Here is a 20,159-nt window from a genome sequence, read left to right on the forward strand (position 1 = left end):
CTAACCCATGCAGACAAAAAAGACACGTACGTTCGAATGCTGTACATTGACTTCAGTTCAGCATTCAACACAATCATCCCTCAGAAACTGGTTGGAAAGCTGAGCCTACTGGGCCTGAACACCTCCCTCTGCAACTGGATCCTAGACTTCCTGACTGGGAGACCTCAGTCAGTCTGGACTGGGAGCAACATCTCCAACACCATCACACTGAGCACGGGGGCTCCCCAGGGCTGTGTGCTCAGTCCACTGCTGTTCACTCTGCTGACCCACGATTGTGCAGCAACACACAGCTCGAACCACATCATCAAGTTCGCCGATGACATGACCGTGGTGGGTCTCATCAGCAAGAACGATGAGTCAGCTTACAGAGAGGAGGTACAGCGGCTAACGGACTGGTGCAGAGCCAACAACCTGTCTCTGAATGTGAACAAAACAAAAGAGATGGTTGTTGACTTCAGGAGGTCACAGAGCAACTACTTCAACTACTGCACAGAGTCTTGCCATCTTCAGAAGTTTTCTGATGACTCTGCCATAGTTGGATGCATCAGCAAGGGAGATGAGGCTGAGTACAGGGCTACGGTGGGAAACTTTGTCACATGGTGCGAGCAGAATCATCTGCAGCTTAATGTGAAAAAGACTAAGGAGCTGGTGGTGGACCTGAGGAGGGCTAAGGCACTGGTGACCCCTGTTTCCATCCAAGGGGTCAGTGTGGACATGGTGGAGGATTACAAATACCTGGGGATACGAATGGACAATTAACTGGACTGGTCAAAGAACACTGAGGCTGTCTACAAGAAGGGTCAGAGCCGTCTCTATTTCCTGAGGAGACTGAGGTCCTTTAACATCTGCCAGACGATGCTGAGGATGTTCTACAAGTCTGTGGTGGCCAGTGCTATCATGTTTGCTGTTGTGTGCTGGGGCAGCAGGCTGAGGGTAGCAGACACCAACAGAATCAACAAGCTCATTCGTAAGGCCAGTGATGTTGTGGGGGTGGGACTGGACTCTCTGACGGTGGTGTCTGAAAAGAGGATGCTGTCCAAGTTGCATGCCATCTTGGACAATGACTCCCATCTACTCCATAATGTACTGGTTAGGCACAGGAGTACATTCAGCCAGAGACTCATTCCACCGAGATGCAACACTGAGTGACATAGGAAGTTATTCCTGCCTGCGGCCATCAAACTTTACAACTCCTCCCTCGGAGTGTCAGACACCCTGAGCCAATAGGCTGGTCCTGGACTTATTTCCACTTGGAATAATTTACTTATTATTATTTAATTATTTATGGTTTTATATTGCTATATTTTTACACTATTCTTGGTTGGTGTGACTGTAATGAAGCCCATTTTCCCTCGGGATCAATAAAGTATGTCTGTCTGTCAACCACTCTCCGCTGAACATTGACAGCTCCTCAGTAGAGATTGTTAAGAGCACCAATTTCTTGGTGTTCACCTGGCGGAGAATCTCACCTGGTCCCTCAACACCAGCTCCATAGCCAAGAAAGCCCAGCAGTGTCTCTACTTTCTGCAAAGGCTGAAGAAAATCCATCTCCCACCCCCCATCCTCATCACATTCTACAGGGGTTGTATTGAGAGCATCCTGAGCAGTTGTATCACTGCTTGGTTCAGAAATTGCACCATCTTGGACCACAAGACCTTGCAGTGGATAGTGAGGTCAGCTGAGAAGATCATCGGGCTCTCTCTTCCTGCCATTAAGGACATTTACACTACACACTGCATCCACAAAGCAAACAGCATTATGAAGGACCCAATGGACCCCTCATACAATCTCTTCTCCCTCCTGCCGTCTGGGAAAAGGCACCGAAGCATTCAGGCTCTCACGACCAGACTATGTAACAGTTTCTTCCCTCAAGCCATCAGACTCCTCAATACCCAGAGCCTGGACTGACACCAGCTTACTGCTCTCTACTGTGCCTATTGTCTTGTTTATTATTTATTGTAATGCCTGCACTGTTTTGTCCTGGGTAGGTCTGTAGTCTAGTGTAGTTTTTTCTGTGTTGTTTTTACGTAGTTCAGTATAGTTTTTGTACTGTTTCATGTAGCACCATGGTCCTGAAAAACGTTGTCTCATTTTTACTGTGTACTGTACCAGCAGATATGGTGGAAATGACCATAAAAAGTGACTTGACTACAAAGTACCCAGGACATCTTCAGGGAGCGGTGTCTCAGAAAGGCAGTGTCCATTATTAAGGACCTCCAGCACTCAGGGCATGCCCTTTTCTCAATGTTACCATCAGGTAGGAGGTACAGAAGTTAGCATGGTTTAAAGGGGCTGAAGGGTCTCTTCCCATGCTGTATGACACCATGAAATTCAACTTAAACCCTGAAGGCACACACTCAGCGATTCAGGAACAGCTTCTCCCCCTCTGCTGTCCGATTCCTAAATGGACATTGAACCTGTGAACACGACCTCACTTTTTTCCAATATACAGTAGTTCTGTTTCTATGCATTTTAAAAAAATCTATTCAATATATGTAATTGATATACTTGTTTATTATTGTTACTATTTTTATTTTATTTTTTATTTTTGTCTCTGCCATTCTGTATTTATGTATTGCATTGAGCTGCTGCTGCTAAGTTAACAAATTTCACATCGTGTGCAGTGATAATAAACCTGATTCTGATTCTGAGGAGTTAGCAAATGTAAAAAGTAATTAATCTGATGTTTCAACAACATGGGTATTTATCACCAGCCCCAAGTTTGTTTGCAATTAACAGCTTTAGTTGCAGGGCAGTGAAAGTCCAGAGCTATTGATTGGGATCAATAAGTTCATAGAACAGTTTTAAAGACCCCTTACTTTCCAGATGTTAATGGCTCCCTGTTCCACGTGGTGGTGAAAGGGACAAGCCAAATGGCCCAATTCTGCGACTATGCCTTATGGTTTTATAGAAAAGGAAGCTCGACGATGATGGTTTCAAGATTAAAGGTTCAAGTTTTAAATCATTTTGCTGGAATTATGAAGATTCAATTCCTAGGCCTCAAATCTATGAATTTTAAACAATATTTAAACAAGTACAAAGGCAGTGAAAAGAGCAGGAGGAGAAGAGGAATGGAAGTAAAGATCTGTATCGGGCAGGAAGACAACACAGGAACTACTGCACAGAGTCTTGCCATCTTCAGAAGTTTTCTGATGACTCTGCCATAGTTGGATGCATCAGCAAGGGAGATGAGGCTGAGTACAGGGCTACGGTGGGAAACTTTGTCACATGGTGTGAGCAGAATCATCTGCAGCTTAATGTGAAAAAGACTAAGGAGCTGGTGGTGGACCTGAGGAGGGCTAAGGCACCGGTGACCCCTGTTTCCATCCAAGGGGCCAGTGTGGACATGGTGGAGGATTACAAATACCTGGGGATACGAATGGACAATAAACTGGACTGGTCAAAGAACACTGAGGCTGTCTACAGGAAGGGTCAGAGCCGTCTCTATTTCCTGAGGAGACTGAGGTCCTTTAACATCTGCCGGACGATACTGAGGATGTTATACGAGGCTGTGGTGGCCAGTGCTATCATGTTTGTTGTTGTGTGCTGGGGCAGCAGGCTGAGGGTAGCAGACACCAACAGAATCAACAACTCATTCGTAAGATGTTGTGGGGGTGGGACTGGACTCTCTGACGGTGGTGTCTGAAAAGAGGATGCTGTCCAAGTTGCATGCCATCTTGGACAATGTCTCCCATCCACTCCATAGTGTACTGGTTAGGCACAGGAGTACATTCAGCCAGAGACTCATTCCACCGAGATGTAACACTGAGCGTCACAGGAAGTCATTCCTGCCTGTGGCTTCAAACTTTACAACTTCTCCCTCAGAGTGTCAGACACCCTGAGCCAATAGGCTGGTCCTGGACTTATTTCCACTTGTCATGATTAACTTATTATTATTTAATTATTTATGGTTTTATATTGCTATATTTCTTCACTATTCTTGCTTGGTGCAGCTGTAATGAAACCCAATTTCCCTCGGGATCAATAAAGTATGTCTGTCTGTCAAGTTCAAGTTTATAAAAGTGGGAAGATGTGCCTGGAGGCTGTGGAAGTGAGCGAGGTCCTCAATGAATACTTCTCTTCGGTATTCACCACTGAGAGGGGACTTGATGACGGTGAGGACAATATGAGTGACGTTGATATTCTGGAGCACGTTGATATTAAGGGAGAGGAGGTGTTGGAGTTGTTAAAATACATAAGGACGGATAAGTCCCCAGGGCCTGACGGAATATTCCCCACGCTGCTCCACGAAGTGAGGGAAGAGATTGCTGAGCCTTTGGCTAGGATCTTTATGTCCTCATTGTCCACGGGAATGGTACCAGAGGGTTGGAGGGAGGCGAATGTTGTCCCCCTTGTTCACAAAAGTTAGTAGGGATAGTCCGGGTAATTATAGACCAATGAGCCTCACGTCTGTGGTGGGAAAGCTGTTGGAAAAGATTCTTAGAAATAGGATCTATGGGTATTTAGGGAATCATGGTCTGATCAGGGACATTCAGCATGGTTTTGTGAAGGGGAGATTGTGCCTAACAAGCCTGATAGAGTTCTTTGAGGAGGTGACCAGGCATATAGATGAGGGTAGTGCAGTGGATGTGATCTACATGGATTTTAGTAAGGCATTTGACAAGGTTCCACACAGTAGGCTTATTCAGAAAGTCAGAAGGCATGGGATCCAGAGAAGTTTGGCCAGGTGGATTCAGAATTGGCTTGCCAGCAGAAGGCAGAGGGTCGTGGTGGAGGGAGTACATTCAGATTGGAGGGTTGTGACTAGTGGTGTCCCACAAGGATCTGTTCTGGGACGTCTACTTCTTGTGATTTTTATTAATGAGCTGGATGTGGGGGTAGAAGGGTGGGTTGGCAAGTTTGCAGATGACACAAAGGTTGGTGGTGTTGTAGATAGTGTAGAGGATTGTTGAAGATTGCAGAGAGACATTGATAGGATGCAGAAGTGGGCTGAGAAGTGGCAGATGGAGTTCAACCCAGAGAAGTGTGAGGTGGTACACTTTGGAAGGACAAACTCCAAGGCAGAGTACAAAGTAAATGGCAGGATACTTGGTAGTGTGGAGAAGCAAAGGGATCTGGGGATACACGTCCACAGATCCCTGAAAGTTGCCTCACAGGTAGATAGGGTAGTTAAGAAAACTTATGGGGTGTTAGCTTTCATAAGTCAAGGGATAGAGTTTAAGAGTCGCGATGTAATGATGCAGCGCGATAAAACTCTAGTTAGGCCACTCTTGGAGTATTGTGTCCAGTTCTGGTCGCCTCAGTATAGGAAGGATGTGGAAGCATTGGAATGGGTACAGAGGAGATTTACCAGGATGCTGCCTGGTTTAGAGAGTATGGATTATGATCAGAGATTAAGGGAGCTAGGGCTTTACTCTTTGGAGAGAAGGAGGATGAGAGGAGACATGATAGAGGTGTGCAAGATATTAAGAGGAATAGACAGAGTGGACAGCCAGCGCCTCTTCCCCAGGGCACCACTGCTCAGTACAAGAGGACATGGCTTTAAGGTAAGGGGAGGGATGTTCAAGGGGAATATTAGAGGAAGGTTTTTCACTCAGAGAGTGGTTGGTGCGTGGAATGCACTGCCTGAGTCAGTGGTGGAGGCAGATACACTAGTGAAATTTAAGAGACTACTAGACAGGTATATGGAGGAATTTAAGGTTGGGGGTTATATGGGAGGCAGGGGTTGAGGGTCGGCACAGCATTGTGGGCCAAAGGGCCTGTAATGTGCTGTACTATTCTATGTTCTATGTTTATTGTCATCTGACTGGATATACATACAACCAAACGAAACAACATTCCTTCAGAACATGGTGTACCAACAAAACATACATCACAATCAGCACCTGAAACAAAAATAGTGCCAGTTAAAAAAATACAATTCAAAGTGCATGTAGTGCACAGCACAGATAAACAGTAAACAGCAAATAGGTCACTGTCCAAGTGATGAGACTCGGAGGTGGCAGGGTATTCATTAGTCTCACAGCCTGAGAGAAGAAGCTGTTACCCAGTCTGGCAGTCCCAGAGCTGATGCTCCTGTAACTCCTTCCTATGGTCATGGCTCACCGAGACTGTGGTAGGGATCCTCAGCAATGCTTTGGGCCCTTTATATACGATGTTCCTGGTAAGTGTCACAAATACAGGGAGGGGGACTTCAGTCATCCTCTCTGTGGCTTTTAGATGAAGATGAAGGGATTCAGTATCAAAGGACACACGAGGGATTGCAGAAACTATGATGTTAGCAACCGTAGGAGATACAACAGCTGAGCCTACACTCCTCCATCAGCACCATCCAGGGATCTGAAGAGCCCCTCCAGGCAAGACAAAGATCCACATGTATCTGCCCCACCCTTGTCTATTACAGTCCGCGTTCCTTCCAGGCTGTGCTCTTTCCTGCTGTTGCCATCAGGAAGGAGGTAGAGAAGAGATCCCATACCAGAAAGTTTAGGAAGAGTTATCACCCCTCAACCATCAGGCTCTTGAACCAGAGGGGAAAACTTCACTCACCCCAACACTGAACTGTTCCCACAACCTATGGATTCACTTTCAAGGACTCTTCATCTAAAGTCCTTGATATTTATTAATTATTGATGTATTATTATTTTGCTTGTTTATTTCTTGTTTCTTTCTATTTACTGTGAATTCCCACAAGGGTTGTATATGTACTGTGATAATAAATTTACTTTGAACTTTGGACTTTGATGTGGCCTGCCCCTACACTGGTGAGACCAAACATACCCTGGGAGAACCCACAGTGGCCATCCTGAACTCCCGGTTTCAACTCTGTTCCCCATTCCCACTTCATTCTATCTGTCCTTGCCCTCATCCACTATCAACCTGAGACTGAATGGAAGCCAGGGGAAGAGGACCACACACTCCTCCTGGGCAGCCTACCTACACCCAAAGGCATGAGGCTGGAGCTACCGACTTTCAAGTGTCACCACACCACACTCTCTCGTGTCCTTGCCCTCTACTCAAGGCCTTCCTTTCAAACTCTGCACCCCCCCGGTCTCCTGTCACATAGATTCTTTCCCCTCCCCCATGTGCCCTTCATCCTTGTGTCCTAATTAGACTCAAATCATCTTTCTTAATATGAGTTCAAAGTTCAAAGTAAATTTATTATCAAAGTACATATATGTCACTACAGACCACCCTGCAATTCACTGACCTGCGAGCATTCACTGTGAGTACAAAGAAACAAAATAGAATCAATGAAAAACGGTACATAACAGAACAATGTGCAAAATACAACAAATTCTGCAAAAGAAAAACCAAAATAGTAATAAATTAATCAATGAATGAATGAATAGATAGCTAGATGGATGAATGAATAAAAAAAAAAGAATAAATAAATAAATAAATAAATATCAAGAACATGAGATGAAGAGTCCTTGAAAGTGAATCTATAGGTTGTGGGAACAGTTCAGTGTTGGGGTGAGTGAAGTTATCCACTCAGACTCAGAGCTTGATGGTTGAGGGGTAATAACTGTTCTCAAACATGGTGGTGTGAGTCCTGAGGCTCCGGTACCTCCTTCCTGACAGCAGCTCGGAGACGAGAGCCTGGCCAGGTGCGGAGGTCCCCGTTGATAAATGATGCTTTAGTTCTTTTCACCATTCACCACCCTGACTCTATCGCTCCCTCTCCCAATCTGCCCTCCTACCCCTCTTCACTCAGATCTGCCTATCGCTCGCCAGATCCTGCTATAGTCAGAATCAGGGTTACTTTCTCTGGCATACGGTGTGAGATTTTGTTTTTTTTTGGCAGCACTATAGTGCAATACATACAGAAAATATGCAATAAAGTACAGTAAGAAATATATATAAAACATTAAATCATAAAGAAGTGCAAAAAGAGAACAGAACTAGTGAGGTAATGCTCATGGGTTCAATGTCCATTCAGAAATCTGATGGTGGAAGGGAAGAAGCTGCTCTTGAATCATTGAGTGAGGTTCCTGTACCCCATCCTTGATGATTACAATGAGAAGAGAGCATGACTCTGGTCATAGAGATTGACTCTATGACTCTACGTCCTGGGTAATGGGGGTCCTTAGTGATAAATGCCGACCTTTGAAGATGTCCACAAATGTAGGGAGCTGAGTGCCTGTGATGGAGCTGGCTGAGTTTGCAATCTTCTGCATCTTTTTCCAGTCCCATACAGAGCCATCCTCCGAATACCAGGCAGTGATGCAACGAGTTAGAATACTTCCCATGGTACATCTGTAGAAATTCGCCAGGCTTTAGACAGGTAGTCAGAACTACACAATACATCACCAGCACCAGCCTACCCACTATCAATGTCCACATTTCCCTCCTGTTCATACACCTATCACGGCACCACAGTGGCATAACAACACAAAGTTATTAGATTTCAGAGTGGAACAGTTAGAGCAACACTGTTACAGCTTGGAGTGTAACAGTTAGCCTAACACTATTACAGTTCAGAGCACAAAAGTTGTCACAACATTGTTACAGTTCATAGTGTAACAGTTAACACATTGCTGTTTAAGTTCGGACAGTAACAGTTAGCACAATGCTGTTACAGCTCAGAGTGTAACTGTTAGCCCAACGATATTACAGCTCTGAGAGTAACAGTAGGCACAACTTTGTTACAGTTCTGAAAGTAACAGTTAGCCATACACTATTACAGTTTCAGAGTGGAACAGTTAGCCCAACATTGTTACAGTTTGGAGAGAGACAGTTAACACAATGCTGCTCCAGTTCTGAGAGTAACAGTTAGCACAGCACTGTTACAGTTTGCAGAGTAACATTTAGCACATCGCTGTTACAATTCAGAGAGTAACAGTCAGCACAATGCTTTTACAGTTCGCAGAGTAACAGCACAATGTTGTTACAGTTCAGAGAATAACAATTAGCACAGTGCTGTTACAGCTCGGAGAGTAACAACTAGCACAACACTGCTCAGAGAGTAGCAGGTAGCACACTGCTGTTGCAGCTCAGAGAGTAATAGTTAATACATTGCTGTTAAAGTTCAGAGTGCAACAGTTAGAACAACAGCTTGGTGCAGAACAGTTAGCACAACAGTTCGGAGAGTAACTGCTAGCAGAAAACTATTACAGGTCAGAGTGGTAAAGTTAGCACAATGCTGTTACAGTTCAGAGCATAACAGATAGCACAACACTATTACAGTTCCAAGAGCAACAGTTTACACAGCGCTGTAGCAGCTCAGAGAGTAACATTTAGCATAGCCCTGTTACAATTTGGAGAGTAACAGTTAACCCAGCGCTGCTACAGCTCAAAGGGTAACAGTTATCATTTCACTGTTACAGTTACATGTGTAAACATTAGCAAAATGCTGTTACAGTTGGAAAGCAAGATTTAGCACAACACTTACAGTTTGAAGAGTAAAAACTAGCACAACATTGTTAAAGTTTGGAGAGTAACAGCACAATACTGTTACAGTTCAAAGAGTAACAGTAGAATGTTGTTACAGCTCAGAGTGTAACAGTTAGAAAAAAAGCTGTTACAGCTTATTGCGGAACAGTTAGCACATCAAAATTTCAGTAAGTAACAGTTATCACAACACTTCTACAGCTCAGAGAGTAACAGTTCGCGCAACTCTGTTACAGTTCAGAGAGTAACAGTTAGTACAATGCGGTTACAGCTTGGAGTGTAACAGAAGAAAGCTGATACAGCTTGGTGCGGAACAGTTAGCACAACACAATTTCAGCTCAGAGTGCAGTGTAGCAGTTAAGACATTGCTGTTACAGTTCAGAGAGTAATAGTTAGCACAACACCTTTAAAGTTCAGAATGGGACAGTTAGCACAATGCTGTTACAGCTAGGAGAGTAACAGAACAACGCTGTTACAGTTCAGACTGTAACAGTTAACACATTGTTGCTACAGTTCGGAGCAGTACAGTTACCACAATGCTTTTACAATTTGGAGAGTAATGGTTAGCACAACACTGTTACCATTCAGAAAGTAACAGCACCACACTGTTACAGTTCGGAGAGTAAAGGATAGCCGAACACTATCACAGTTCAGAATGGAACAGTTAGCCGAGTGAAGTGCTGGTACAGTTTGGAGAGCAGCAGTTAGCACATTGCTATACAGTTCAGAGAGCAACAATTAACACAATGCTGTTACAGTTCAGGGGGTTACAGATAGCTCAATGCTGTTGTAGCTCTGAGACTAACAGCACAACACTGTTACAGCTTGGAGAGTAACAGTTAGCAGAACATTGCAACAGTTTGGAGTGTAACAGTTAAAACATTGCTGTTACAATTTGGAATGGAACAGGTTCGGAATACCTGGAGGCACCTGACAAGATAGGCCAAAGCCAGCAAGGTTTCTTGAAAGGACTATCTTGCCTGACTAACCTACTGCTATTTTTTGGGGAAATTAAAAGCAGGGTAGACAAAGGAGATGCAGTAGACATGGTGTACTGGGATTTTCAGAAGACCTTTGACAAGGTGTTGCACATGAGGCTGTTTAGCAAGATAAGAGCTCATGGAATTACAGGAAAGTTACTAGTGTAGGTGGAGCATTGGCTGGTCGGCAGAAAACAGAGAGTGAGAATAAAGGGATCCTATTCTGGCTGGCTGCCAGTTACCAGTGGAGTTCCACAGGGGCCAGTGTTGGGACCGCTGCTTTTTACGATGTATGTCAAAGATTTGGACTATGGACTTGTGGCTAAATTTGCCAATGATACAAAGATAGGTGACGGGCAGGCAGGGTTGAGGAAACATAGAACCTGCAGAGAGACTCAGATAGTTTAGGGGGATGGGCAAAGAAGTGGCAAATTAAATTCAGTGTTGGAAAGTGTATGATCATGCACTTTGTTGGAAGAAATAAATGGACAGACTATTATTTAGATGGGGAGAGATTTCAAAATGCAGAGATGCAAAGGGACTTGGGAGTCTTGTGCAGGATACCCTAAAGGTTAACCTCCAGGTTGAGTCGGTAGTGAAGAAGGCAAATGCAATGTTGGCATTCATTTCTGGAGATATAGAATATAAGAGCAGGGATGTGATGTTGAGGCTCTATTAGGCAATTGTGAGACTACAATTGTGGAGTATTGTATGCAGTTTTGGGATCCTTATTTTAGAAAGTATATTCTAAAGATATACTGACATTGGAGATGGTTCAGAGAAGATTCATGAGAATGATTCCAGGAATGAAAGGGTTACTGTATGAGGAACGTCTGGCAGCTCTTGAGCTGTATTCCCTGGAGTTCAGGAGAATGGGGGGGGATCGCATAGAAACATTCTGAATGTTAAAAGGCCTGAACAGATTAGATATGGCAAAGGTGTTTCCCATGGTAGGGGAGTCTAAGTCAAGAGAGCACAACTTCAGGATTGAAGGACGTCCATTTAGAACTGAGATGTGGGGAAATTACTTTAGTCAGAGGGTAGTAAATCTGTGGAATTTGTTACCACGAGCAGCTGCAGAGGCCAAGTCATTCAGTGTATTTAAGGCAGAGATAGATAGGTTCTTGATTAGCCAGGGCATCAAAGGGTATGGGGAGAAGGCAGGGGAGTGGGAATAACTGGAAGAATTGGATCAGCCCATGATTGAATGGTGGAGCAGACTCGATGGGCTGAAAGGCCTACTTCTGCTCCTATATCTTATGACCTTATGGTCTTATTACCATTTGGAGTGTAATAGTTAGCATAACCCTGTTACAGCTCAGAGAGTAACAGATAGCACAATGCTATTACAGTTCAGAGAGTAACAGCACAAGGCTGTTACAGTTTGGAGCGGAACAGTTAGAACAACATTGTTTCAGCTCAGAGTGTAAGAGTCAGCAGAACATTATTACAGCTCAGAGCAGAACAGGTAGCATAATACTATTACAGTTTGGAGTATAACAGTTAGCACAACGCTGTACAGTTCAGAGTGTAACAGGTAACACAATGCTGTTACAGTTTGGAGTGTAACAATTAGCACAATGCTGTACTGTTCGGAGTGTAACACCACAATGCTGTTACAATTCGGAGTGTAACAGCACAATGCTGTTACAGTTTGGAGTGTAACAGTTAGCACAATGCTGTACAATTCGGAGTGTAACACCACAATGCTGTTACAATTCGGAGTGTAACACCACAATGCTGTTACAGTTTGGAGTGTAACAGTTAGCACAATGCTGTACAATTCGGAGTGTAACACCACAATGCTGTTACAATTCGGAGTGTAACACCACAATGCTGTTACAGTTTGGAGTGTAACAGTTAGCACAATGCTGTACAATTCGGAGTGTAACAGCACAATGCTGTTACAGTTTGGAGTGTAACAGTTAGCACAATGCTGTACAATTCGGAGTGTAACACCACAATGCTGTTACAATTCGGAGTGTAACACCACAATGCTGTTACAGTTTGGAGTGTAACAGTTAGCACAATGCTGTACAATTCGGAGTGTAACACCACAATGCTGTTACAATTCGGAGTGTAACACCACAATGCTGTTACAGTTTGGAGTGTAACAGTTAGCACAATGCTGTACAATTCGGAGTGTAACACCACAATGCTGTTACAATTCGGAGTGTAACACCACAATGCTGTTACAGTTTGGAGTGTAACAGTTAGCACAATGCTGTACAATTCGGAGTGTAACAGCACAATGCTGTTACAGTTTGGAGTGTAACAGTTAGCACAATGCTGTACAATTCGGAGTGTAACACCACAATGCTGTTACAATTCGGAGTGTAACACCACAATGCTGTTACAGTTTGGAGTGTAACAGTTAGCACAATGCTGTACAATTCGGAGTGTAACACCACAATGCTGTTACAATTCGGAGTGTAACACCACAATGCTGTTACAGTTTGGAGTGTAACAGTTAGCACAATGCTGTACAATTCGGAGTGTAACAGCACAATGCTGTTACAGTTTGGAGTGTAACAGTTAGCACAATGCTGTACAATTCGGAGTGTAACACCACAATGCTGTTACAATTCGGAGTGTAACACCACAATGCTGTTACAGTTTGGAGTGTAACAGTTAGCACAATGCTGTACAATTCGGAGTGTAACACCACAATGCTGTTAGACCTGAGAGTTCAAATCCAACATCCTTGGGATAAAAACGTTTGTACTTCTTCCTGTATACATGTGGGTTTCCTCTGGGTTCAAAATTCAAAGTAAATTCATGTGAAGAAGATTTGATAGGATGAGTAAACTAATTCTGCTCCTATGTCTTATTGTCTTACCTAAGCATCTCTTAAAAGCCTCTAATGTAACATAGAAATATAGAAACATAGAAAACCTACAGCACAATACAGGCCCTTCAGCCCACAAAGCCGTGCCGAACATGTACTCACTTTTGAAATTGCTAGGGTTTCCCATAGCCCTCTATTTTTCTAGGCTCCAAGTACCTATCTAGGAATCTCTTAACCAACCCTATCATATCCACCTCTACCACTGTTACCTGTAGTGAAGTGACTAGAACTGAGCACAGTACTCCAAGTGGGGTCTGACCAGGGTCTTATATAGCTGCAACATTACCTCTTGGCTCTTAAACTCAATCCCACAATTGATGAAGGCCAATGCACCATATGCCTTCTTAACTACAGAGTCAACCTGCACAGTTGCTTTAAGTGTCCTATGGACTCAGACCCTAAGATCCCTCTGATCCTCCACACTGCCAAGAGTCTTACCATTAAAACTATATTCTGTCATCATATTTACCTACCAAAATGAACCACCTCACATTTATCTGGGTTGAACTCCATCTGCCACTTCTCAGCCCAGTTTTGCATCCTATCAATGTCCCACTGTAACCTCTGACAGCTCTCCACACTATCCACAACATCCCCAACCTTTGTGTCATCAGCAAATTTACTAACCCATCCCTCCACTTCCTCATCCAGGTCATTTATAAAAATCACAAGCAGTAGGGGTCCCAGAACAGATCCCTGAGGCATGTTGCTTGTCATCGACCTCCATGCAGAATATGACCCATCTGCAACCACTCTTTGCCTTCTGTGCCTCCAAGCCTGTTCTGCATCCACAAAACAACGTCCCCTTGGATCCCATGCCTCCTTATTTTCACAATAAGCCTTGCATGGGGTACCTTGTCAAATGCCTTGCTGAAATCCATATACACTACATCTACTGTTCTTCCTTCATCAATGTTTTTAGTCACATCCTCAAAAAATTCAATCAGACTCATAAGGCATGACCTGCCTTTGACAAAGCCATGCTGACTATTCCTAATCATATTATGCCTCTCCAAATGTACATAAATTCTGCCTCTCAGGATCTTTTCCATCAGCTTACCAACCACTGAAGTAAGACTCATTGGTCTATAATTTCCTGGGCTATCTCTACTTCCTTTCTTGAATAAGGGAACAGCATCTGCAACTACCCCACCCCCACCAACCCCTGTTGTTATCACATTCCCACACTTTCCAGGCACCCATCACTCTCAACATAAAAACTTGCCTCTCATATCTCCCTTGAAATTACCCCCTCTCACCTTGCATGCCCTCTGGTCTTAGGCATTTCAATTAATTACCAGTCAGAAATGTTTGTATTTGTACAATTTCCATATTAGCATTTACAATATTATCAAAGTTACAGCCAAAGTGTTCCAGAAATACTTTTCTGAGAGAAAACTATCTTTGCAGGTCCTCCCAAATATTTTACAAATGACCTTCAGAAAAGAACACAGGTGGTATCACGAGGAGCCAATGAAAACCGTCACTCGGGACATTATCTGTTCTGTTTATTTGTGTAATACTTGAACCTGTTTGGTTGACATTGTTTTACGAAATCCAAATAATGACTTTAACGATTTGATTCAGTCCAACAGTTTAAATAAACATCAACTTATTGAAGTACATATTTCAACCAATATGGATACAGAAACTTAACTCATTCAGACAAAAACATGAGATGCTAGATATCCAGAACAACACACACAATATGGTGGAGAAACTTAGCAGGCCAGGCAGCATCTATGGAAATGAATAAACAGACAACATTTTGGGCCGATATCTTTCTTAAGGACAAGCTCCTTACAGACAGCTGAAGGAAATGAACCCAGCTTGCTGGTGCTGTAACAGCATTACATTAACCACTATGTGATCATGCTATCCACTTCTATAGAGAATGTAGAGGAAGTTTTCTTTCTCTACACTTATTTCTCTTTCTTCCCCAACACACTATCCAAGCCTTTGTCTTCTTTTCCTCAGCAAGTTATCCAACAGACACTATTGGCAAAAAGATTTACAGCAATATAAACACAAGTGATTCCGCAGATGCTGGTAGTCCAGAACAACAATCTCAAAATGTCCTGAAGAAGAGTCTTGGTCCAAAACATCGACTGTTGATTCCTTTCCATAGATGCTGATTTCCTCAGACATTTTGTGTGTGTTACGCATTCAGCCAAAAGCTGTTTTACATTAACTAACTCAATACAGAATTATGACTCACAATATTATAGAGTCATAGAAAAGTACAGCACAGCAACAGGCCCATCTATTCCATGCCAAACAATTTAAATTTCCTAGTCGCATCAACCTGCGCCTGGACCACTGGCCTCCATACCCCTACCATCCATGTACCCATCCAAACTTCTCTTAAATATTGAAATTGAGTTTGCATGGTTGGCCGGAGCTAACGATGGTGTCAGAGAGCTACTTTTCCCAGTTCATCAGCAAAACTGTTCAATTCCTCCTCTTCTAATGTCCCTATTTTCCTTTTCAGGGTGGCTGGGGTCCTGTCAGAGTCTTTGATCTTCAGCGGCACTCAAAAGCTGTAGCTCTGCACGACGGTGTGTCCCCCTTCTTGGAGCTCACCGATCAGTCGTGTTTTCATATGACAAGGTTTGGCCTGAAGTCAGGCAAATTCTAGGACTCTAGCATCACATACAAGCATAGAGGGAGGCAGAAAACCGAAGACAGTGAGAGGCTGGCGGAGGCTTCTGCACTCGGTAATCGATCTGCCTATTCTCAAGTCGGGGAACTCAAATGAAAAAGCAACACTTCAGACTGACTGTAACATTGAAACAACTGCTAACTCCCCTGCTGCTGTGGAAGGAGTGATCTCTGTCTCTCCCTTGTTAGCAAGAGATAGAGCCTGTGGGCTGTCGAAATGTTGGAGTCAGCTTTTGATGGACTGTAGACCCTGGTCTCTCTTTGGGGCTTTGCTTGCACGATGGATGGTGGGAATGCTGATGCTTTCTGCTGAATAATTTGCAGGAGGGGAGGGGAGGGGGAAGATTGATGCTGATTGTGTGTGGGAGGGAGGCAGGCAGCTTTGGGGGCTTTCTTCTGTTTCGAGGATGCCTGTGGAATGTAAGAATTTCAGGATGTATAATGTATACATTCTCTGATATTAAATGGAACTTTTGAACTATTGAACATGATCCACTTGTGCTGGCAGCTCATTCCACACTCTCACCACCCTCTGAGTGAAGAAGTTTCTCCTCATGTTTCCCTTCAAGATTTCACCTTTCATCTTTCACCCTTGACCTCTGGTCATAGTCCTACCAGCCTCAGAAAAAAAAGCCTGTTTGCATTTATCCTATCCATACCACTCATAATTTTATATAGCTCAGTCAAATCTCCTCTCAATCTTCTATGTTTTAACGAATTGAGTCTGAACCTATTCAAACTTTCCTTATAACTCAGATCCTTCAGTCCCAGCATCATCCTTGTAAATTTCTCTTTACTCTTTCAAGCTTATTTACATCTTTCCCATAGGTAAGTGAACAAAACTGCACACAGTAATCCTAATTAGTCCTTAACAATATCTTATTAAAGTTTAAAACAATCTTATTCAATGATAATCAAAAACTATTTAGTACATGGTTCCCTTAAAGTGGCATCAAAGGTAAACAGGATGGTGAGTAAAGCTTTTGGCCTCTTCAGTCAGTGGTTTGAGTATAAAATCTAGGATGTCATTCTGCTGTAAAACACGACGTCAGTGAGATGCATTTGGAATATTTTGTTTGGGTTTGGTCACCATGCCATCAGAAAGAGTGCAGATGTGATTTACAACGATGTTGTCAAGAGTCAACAGTCTGATTGATGGAGAGAGGTTGGGCAGTTTGGGACTTTACTCAATGGAGTGCAGGAGAATGAGTGGCGATCTTATGGAGGCTTATAAAATCAAGAGGGTCACAGACAGGTTGAGTGTATACATACACTTTTGCCCAGAGATGGGGAATCAACCGCCAGAGGACATGGGTTCAGGGTGAGGGTTCAAAGGAACCTGAAGGACAGCATTTTCACACACAGGACACAGTATATGAGTTGCCAAATGAAGTGTTTGAGGTAGGTAGATTAATAATATTTAACTTGGACAGGTGTATGGCTAGGAAAGGTTTAGAGCAGGGGTTCACAACCTTTTTAAGCCATGGACCCCTACCATTAACCAGGAACCCTTGCTTTAGACAGATATAAACCAAATGGGGACAAATGGGATTAGTTTAAATGGAAACCTTAGTCAGAACGTACCAGTTGGGTCAAAGGGCCTCACAGGGAGCATTTCAAACTTGTCAGTTAGAAGGTTCATGTGCCTTTGCAGTATGAGACCTGTTGAGTAAAAACTAAACTGATGCACCATCAACAACTCTCAGAGACGGGAGGCAAATGATAGGCTTTTATTGGTTGCAAGAGCCCACCACACAACATCCTGGAGACTGAGGAGGAGCCGTGCCTCCAATCACCTTTATACCGGGGTCTGTGGGAGGAGCCACAGGAGCAGTCAGCCGGGGGGGCGGGGGGGGGCGTGTCCAGACAGGTGTATGTGGTTCACCACATAGACTAAATGAGTATGGTTAAATAACATGCAAGGTATATTGTGAGGCCATGGGTTTGTTGTTTTGTACCAGAGGCCCACTCAAGAATCTGAATGGTTAGAAGTTGTCCTTGAGCCTGGAAGTACGTGTTTTCAGGATTCTGTAGCTTTGCACAATGGGAGAAAAGAGAATATCGAGGGTGGATTATGCTGGCTGTGACAGTGAGAAGTACAGCCAGAGTCCATGAAGTGTCCACAGCTCTCTGCAGTTCCTTGTGCTCACGTGCAGAGCAACTGCCCTTGAACTCCAGGTACTAAATTAAAAGAATCACTAACACAAACTATAGTTACATTCCTTCAAATGTAGAATGCTAGAGTATCTGGCTGAGCTTTCAAAACCCTTTAAGATTCAAATCTCAAGATTGTTTAATGTCATTTTCCACACACAAGTGTAAAGAAGAGTGAAATAATTGTTACTCTGAATCTGTTGCAGCACAAAAAGCACAAAAAAATTACAATAATAAAACACAACAAATATAAATACATAAAATAACTCATATACCTGAATTGATTGTATGTCCATACAGTGACACTAGGCACAGGAGTGTCTGTACATAAGGTGACTCTGACAGGGAATAATAAAGTAGTTGAGTGTGGAATGAGCTGCCAGTTGAAGTGGTAAATGGAGGCTCGCTTTTAGCATTTAAGTAAAACTTGGACAGGTATATGGATGAGAGGGGTATGGAGGGATATGGTCTTGGTGTAGGTCAGTAGGACTAGGCAGAAAAATGGTTCAGCACAGCCAAGAAGGGCCAAAAGGCCTATTTCTGTGCTGTAATGTTTTATGGTTCTATGGTGCTAGTGGTGGTTCGGCGGGTTAGTGGGTGGAGGTGTTGATCAGCCTCACTGTTTGGGGAAGGTAACTGTTTTTGGGTGCTGGTTTGGATGCTACGTAGCCTCCTCCCTGATGGGAGTGGGACAAACAGTCCATGAGCAGGGTGGGTGAGATCAATCATGACTTAATGGCCTTTTCCGGTACTTTTCTGTAGAGAGCTGAAAGGGTTACAGTGTGTGATAAAAAATTGAACTCTCTTACAAAAACAATTTTTTGTTCATTATTGCTTGGCCGTGGGCTGTAGTGGTCAGGCAGTAAGTTACTGGCCATTGCTAACTGTGCAAAGTAGCTTGCTTGGCCCAGTGAAGAAATTAAATGCATTCCTGAGTTGAAGATCATATTTGAATCATTCCAAGCAACTGAATCAGATGAGTTTTCATGACAATCCAGTGGTTTCATGACTTGATACTAAATTGTAGAAGTTAACACTCCTGGATTTACAGTTAATATTTATGCAGTGGCTTGATTGTGAATTCCCGACTGGCATTATGGAACCTTCATATCTCTGTGTCAATGGTCTGTGCTTCTGTGCGACACAGGAGCAGAATTAGGCCACTTAGCCCACCATTGTACTCCACAATTATATCACGGTTGATTAATTATCTCTCTCAACCCCATTCTCCTACCTTCTCCCCATAACCTTCAAAGTTTGGTGAGGGGCAAGTGGTATTGAGGGAACAGGCAGGCTGCAGAAGGGCTGAGATTAGGAGAATGGGCAAAAAAGTGACAAATAAAATACAATGTTGGAAAATGCATGGTCATGGACTTTGGTAGCAGAAATAAATGTGCGGACTATTTTCTAAACAGGGAGAAAATCCAAAAATCTAAGACGCAAAGTGACTTGGGAGTCGTTGTGCAGATCATCCTAAAGGTTAACTTGCAGGTTGAGTCAGTGGTGAGGAGGCCAAAAGCAATGTTAGCATTGATTTCAAGAGGTCTAGGATACAAGAGCAGGGATGTGATGCTGAGGCTTTATCAGGCACGGGTGAGGCTTCACCTTGAGTATTGTGAAGTTTTGGGCTCCTCATCAAAGAAAAATGTGCTGAAATTGAAGAGGGTTCAGAGGAGGATCACATGGATGATTCTGAGAAGAAGAGGGTTATCATACGAGGAACAGTTGATAACTCTGGGTCTGTACTTGCTGGAATTTAGAAGGATGAGGGGGGAATCTTATTGGTGTCCACAGCTGACTGTGGCAATTCCACAGATCCACCTCTCTCTGGCTAAAGAAATTCCACTCGTCACTGTTCACAGTTGACAGCCCTCTTTTCTGAGGCTATTCCCCCTCTGGTCCTAGATTCACCCATTATATCCCCTCCACATCCACTCTCTCAAGGCCTTTTAATATTTGATAGGTTTCAAAGAGGTCCCCCTCATTCTTCTAAGCTCCCACAAGTACAGACACAGAGCCATCAAACGCTCCTCATACCTTATCCCTTTCATTCTTGGAATCCTTCTTGTGAATCTCTTCTGGACTCACTCCAATGCCAGTACATCCTTTCTTAGAAAAAGGTCCAAAACTGCTCACAATATTCTAAGTGCAATCTGACAAATGAC

This window comes from Hypanus sabinus, chromosome 2 (assembly GCF_030144855.1).
Source record: "Hypanus sabinus isolate sHypSab1 chromosome 2, sHypSab1.hap1, whole genome shotgun sequence".
Classification (NCBI taxonomy): Eukaryota; Metazoa; Chordata; class Chondrichthyes; order Myliobatiformes; family Dasyatidae; genus Hypanus; species Hypanus sabinus.